Consider the following 6,104-nt stretch of genomic DNA (forward strand, 5'->3'; position numbering starts at 1 on the left):
TCATCTTATTATGTGGGAAGAGAATTTTTTTAGTTGTTGGGATAGGACTGCAGTTCTGCTTTGTTGTGGTGATTCCTTTGTTCCTACATTTGGCTAAGTTTTGTCAGCAGCATAGATAGAAATGCAGTGTGTACAACTCTGGCTTGCACAGACGTGCAGTGGTACCAGAAGCTCTCTTCATGCTTTTAGTTATCTAAAAATTTACCTCACATCCCCAAAATCATTCGGGTATCTGTTTCCTAATGAGATCAAAAGGGTTGGACACTCGCACAGTTGTGTGGATTGAGCTTTGGTTATTCTTTGGCTTTTACAGTCCAGAGACTTCCCAAAAGTGCACACTACCAATAGGCACCTGCTGGGAAGGTGTCTGCCTCTATCAAGGAAAACATGCACTTGGGGCTCTCAATGCAGTAGGAGCCATGACCAGAGTAAGCAGTTGCCTCATCTATACTGTCCAGAGCAGAGGAGATGTCCCATCCTCTCCTCAGATGACAGGTAACATGGAGCAGGAAAGGATGGAGCACAGCTTATGCAGTGACAGGACATGGTCTGCCCCCATGGGAGAGGGTGCTGGTGCCCACAGGTGGGTGGTCCAGAAACAGACTTTGGGGCAGTCTGCATGGTCCTCACCATCTCTGCTGTCTCTGACAGCATGTTAACAGGTGTATATGTCTGTATACATTTGAGTATACGTTTGAGGCTGCACCTCGAATACTATGTTCCATTTGGGCCCCTCACTACAAGAAGGACATTGAGGTGCTGGAGCATGTCCAGAGAAGGGCAACGAAGCTGGTGATGGTCTGGAGCACAAGTCTTATGAGGAGCGGCTGAGGGAACTGGGGTTGTTCAGTCTGGAGAAGACGAGGCTGAGGGGAGACCTTATCGCTCTCTACAACTACCTGAAAGGGGGTTGTAATGAGGTGGGTGTTGGTCTCTTCTCCCAAATAACTAGTGACAGGACAAGAGGAAATGGCCTCAAGTTGCACCAGGGGCGGTTTAGACTGGATATTAGGAAAACCTTCTTTCCTGAGAGAGTGGTCAAGCATTGGAACAGGCTGCCCAGGGAAGTGGTGGAGTCACCATCCCTGGAAATGTTCAAAAAACGTGTAGATGTGGCACTTCGGGACATGGTTTAGTGGGCTTGGTGATGTTGGGTTGATGGTTGGACTTGATAATCTTAAAGATCTTTTCCAACCTTAATGACTCTGTGATTCTGGCAGCTACTGTTCATTCATTTTGTGACCCTGGTATGTGCATTTACTGTCATGTGTGCCAGGCTGACTTCTGTGCACATATTTATCAAGGAAGGGCTGAAAAAGTTATGCTGGCACATCCTTTTTGTGGAGCAGGCTGGCATGTAGCAAGGCTTATCCCAGAGGCAACATTATCTGAAGAACTGGTGGAGACTGGGAGAAGGGTACTGGTGGATGAAAAGCTGGACATGAGCCTGCAATGTGCTCTCGCAGCCCAGAAGGGCAACCATATCCCAGGCTGCATGCAAAGCAACGTGGCCAGCAGGTCGAGGGAAGGGATTCTGCCCCTCTGCTCCACGCTGGTGAGACCCCACCTGGAGTACGGCATCCAGCTCTGGAGCCCTCAGCACAGGAAAGACATGGACCTCTTGGAGTGGGTCCAGGGGAGGGCCACAAAAATGATCCAAGGGATGGAACAGCTCTCCTATGAGGACAGGCTGAGAGAGTTGGGATTGTTGAGCCTGGAGAAGAGAAGGCTCTGGGGAGACCTTATTTCCGCCGTCCAGTACTTAACGGGAGCTTCTAAGAAAGATGGGGACAGACTTTTTAGCAGGGCCTGTTGCGATAGGACAAGGGGTAAAGGTTTTAAACTAAAAGAAGGTAGATTTCACCTAGACCTAAGGAAGAAATTTTTCCCAATGCGGGTGCTGAAACCCTGGCACAGGTTGCCCAGAGAGGTGGTAGATGCCCCGTCCCTGGAAACATTCAAGGTCAGGTTGGAGGAGCTCCGAGCAACCTGACCTGGTTGGAGATGTCCCTGCTCGTTGCAGGGGGATTGGGCTAGATGACGTCTAAATATGCCTTTCAACCCAAAGTTTCTGTGATTCTGTGGTTCTATGGTTGGGAGAAATGCAGGCACAGCACTGGCACCAGTGCTTTTGCACAGGTGTTTAGGCAGCAAGAACCTGTGAAGACAGATGTTTGCTATGCTGTCTGATACAGGTTGCCAGGTGCAGGCATGGAGAGAGGATGAGGAAGGCTGAGCATCTCTCAGTGTACTGGATCTGACCCGTGCTCAGCACTCTCTGCCCTCCAGGCTCCAAGAAGCGTCCTGGCAGTGGTCCTTACATCCTCTCACTGGGTACGGAGGAGAGGGTGGGGATTGGGGGAGGGTGGCATATCTTGAGGCACTGTGTATCCCTTCCCCTGTTTTTGTGGTGTACTGCGGATACAGCTGGAGCATTCAGGAGGAACCTTAAAAGCCGGCAATGAGAACACAGTCAGTTATATAAAGATATGGCCATTTGCCTAGTTTTTCTGTATGCCCTGAGAGGATTTGGGATTGAGGGTAGAATTAAAAGTATTTAATATATTTTCATCTTTCAGTGTGATCCAAGCAATCTATGCATACTGAGTCAAGATCATGATTAGTGTAACCCGTTTGAATATTGCATGGGATAAATTCCTTTAATTTTTTTTCAGAGGCTTATACATTTTTGCTTAAGCCTTGTAAAACATAGAGGAAATTAAAGTCTTCTGGAGGTTCTGATGGATGAAAAGCTTAAATGCTGACATTGTACTGCTTATTAGATTCAAGCATTAGAATATCCAAATTGAATCAAATGGAAAACATTAGTGGATTTGTAATTATGATTTCAGTATGATGGGAATGCATTGTGGCTTTTCTGGTTTAGAGAGAAAATGTTATTTAGAAGCCACTTCTCTTAAAAAACCATGAACATAAACCATCAGCCTTAATAAAGTCCCATACTGTTGTTTAACCAGAAGTATAAAAAAATTAAGCAAATGCTATTTTGGACTAGTGAGCTTTTTGTTCTCTTATAGCAGCTCTAGACTGTTGCCAAGAATATATTTCTCTTTGCTAAGTCAGTATGTTGACATGGAACATATTATTTTAGATGAGCGTGTTACTTCTGGAAAAATTCATTGGTCTCAGTCAAAGGATTTTATATTTTTGATTCCTCAAAGGAAAACAATGCATTGGATTTCATTTTTCCCAGACACTTATGTCAAAGCTGGCATAAGCATGTTACTTTATGAATTCAGTAAATTAAGAGACCTCCTTTTCTAACACAGGTGTTTAATCTACACTTGGAAACACAGTTTATACTTAGAACATACTTCAAGGTTGCCACTCATGTCCCTCATAGTCCATATTTTCAGAATTTCTTTTAAAATTTGTGGTCTGACAGAGTCCTTTTCTTGTGAGATCAGGGACTGTTTTGTGCGACACTTGGAGCTAAGTAGACTCCCTCTGGTGGCTAACTTCAAACCTTGACCGTCCAGGGACTACCATTAAACTAGGCTGCTTAAGTAGCTACATTGGTAAAGAAATGTGTGCATCAAAACTTACTGTGAAAGTAGTGTGACTGGAGCCTGTCTTCATACTTCTTTACAAAGCGGATACCAAATTCAGTCACAAAAGTCATAGACATGTACGCCAGAAAAGAATGATAAAACCTCTGCACCAGGTAGCTGGATAAAAAGTGCTTCACACATCGTCCATCTAAGAAGATGTGGGATATACGAACAAACAAAGGAGTAAGAAATGGCTTGCAATATTGAAAAGTGCTAATCTACTTAATCAAAGCCATTGCACATCACTGATTGGCAACCCTAAGTAGTTTGTTGTCTTTAGAAAAACGATTTCACTTGATAGCTTTGAGTAATTACCGTAATATGCATTTTCAAAGACACATCTGCTTCCCAGAGAAGCTATCTGAAACTGATGGGAAGTGGCAGCAAGTTGTTGTCTCATCCATCTACCACAATAGGGAGTCAACAAGCCATATCAAAAAGGGTTAGTCAATGCTTCACAGCCAAAATGCAAAGATGTTGTAAGCTGATACCATAGGTATCTATTCTGGGTCAGTCCTTCAATTGTGATTTAGTTCATGAAACAGATTTCAGACTTAATACATTTGTAGATGCTTTCTAGATAAGTGAGAGGAGCTGAAAGAGGATTAAATTCTGAAATTAAAGAGCTTGAGGGTTGTCTGTTAGAATTAAAAGAAATAAGTGTCACAGGAAGCAAATATGAAATGCACAAATGCAAAACAAGGGCTAACTGGTGAGGAAACAAAACTACATCAGAAAATTCAGAGTGCAGAGCAGACCACAAGTGGATTCTGAGGGCGTCAGCTGCAAAATAGGCAATTTTCTTTGTGAGAATATTAACAGGAGGATTTTATATAAGACATGAGAGACTGTTTTTTGTTGTTTTGTTGTTTTTTTTTTTCACTCAGCTCAATGCTCAGGCCCCAGGCCAAGAATATTGTGTCTAAACAGCACTGTAAGAAAGATGTAGACCAACTAAAAAGACTTTGAGGGACAGCAACAAGAAAGGTAGGAGATTCAATAACATGTTCTTTGAGGAAAAGCTGAGAAAACAATGTGGGACATAATACTAATCTGATAGAAGGTGTAAAAAAAAAAGTGACGGTGGGCCGTTCTGCACTTCCCTCATAATGTGGCAAGAAGCAAAGGCTCATTTGCATACGGGAAAGTTCGGGCATGTAATAAGAAAACTCTATTATGTGCGAAGTTGATCACATGTGGGTCAACTTTTTCATGAGACACTACACAGAAGTCTGAACAATGTCTTTCAAGAGTGGTCTATGTGTATGTGATCTCAGTCAGAATAGGGAGCAGATTGAGTCACTTCCTTTCTTCTAGGTTGCAGGGTGGCATATATTACCTCTGGACCTACACAGCTTCTACAAACTGATTCCTTTTGCTCAGTTTTAGTCTGTAGCCACAAATACAAGAACAAGCACTGGATTGTCTCATTGCATTGGAGATATCCACGCTTTATGGTTTGTTGAAAAGCGCTTATCAAAAGGTGCAGAATTAAACTCTCATTTTTTTCTTGCCTCAGAGTTTTCTTGAAAAAGGTGACTAGTGTGTAAAGCTTCTTTTAAAGCTTATTTGTTATGTTTGGCATCTGCTGCCACTGAATGGTACCAGGGAGTCTGAATCTGTTGTTTTTCCTCCTTCATCCACACTTCACATATTTTTTTCAACTTTATTTATATCTCAAAAAGAAGCCACAGGGGATTTTTTAAAAGGGAAGCATCCAACACAAACAAGTATTCCAATTCACGTGAAGCAAGATAGTAATCCTGAAACATAAACCAAAATCACTTAGATCATTCTGTCACGATATAAATCCTGTATAGAGTATTTTCTTAAGAATGCTTTAAAAAAATGATCTTGTCTCTCATATTTGTTCAACCTGATCTGTTATTTTTGTCAGTTACGTATCTGTCTGTGATAACGTTCTGCCTTATCATGGAATCGTAGGAGATGTAGTTGGAATGGACCTCAAGAAATTTCTGGTTCATCCCACTGCCTTATGCTCATCTGTCTCCTATCTGACAAAATGCACAGATCCATTTTTAGAACATACAAACTTTTGGTTTTCTTTCTAATTTTTGGAACAAATTGAGATGAAAATTTCAAGGTACAGGGGAAAATACTACGTGCCTAAACAGAACCTGAGACAGTATGGTGATCGTCCCTGCCTGCCTTCCACCATTTTGCTCTGTTAAGTATGTGTTTTGTTTTCCTTTTCCTCCTTATGCTTTTTCACATCTGATTTTTCTACAATTGTTGTTTTCTAGCTTGTATCTTTCCTTTGCCCTTATTTCCTCTGTTATCTTCATAGATGATGGTGCAAAGAGAACCGAATGAAACAACTTGCTATAGAAGAGCCATCAGCAGCACAGTATCTTTCCACTGAAGAAAATGGAAATGCAATAAGCGCAGAAATGATGCTGGTAATTGTTGATAGTCATCTCAAGACTTTCTCAGTCCATTTTTCCCTACTCTGATTGCATTTATGTTGTGGTCTGGACATGCCACATAAGGACACAGTGATTACTCTGTGTT

This window comes from Phaethon aethereus (genome assembly GCF_964289735.1).
Source record: "Phaethon aethereus genome assembly, chromosome: Z".
Lineage (NCBI taxonomy): Eukaryota > Metazoa > Chordata > Aves > Phaethontiformes > Phaethontidae > Phaethon > Phaethon aethereus.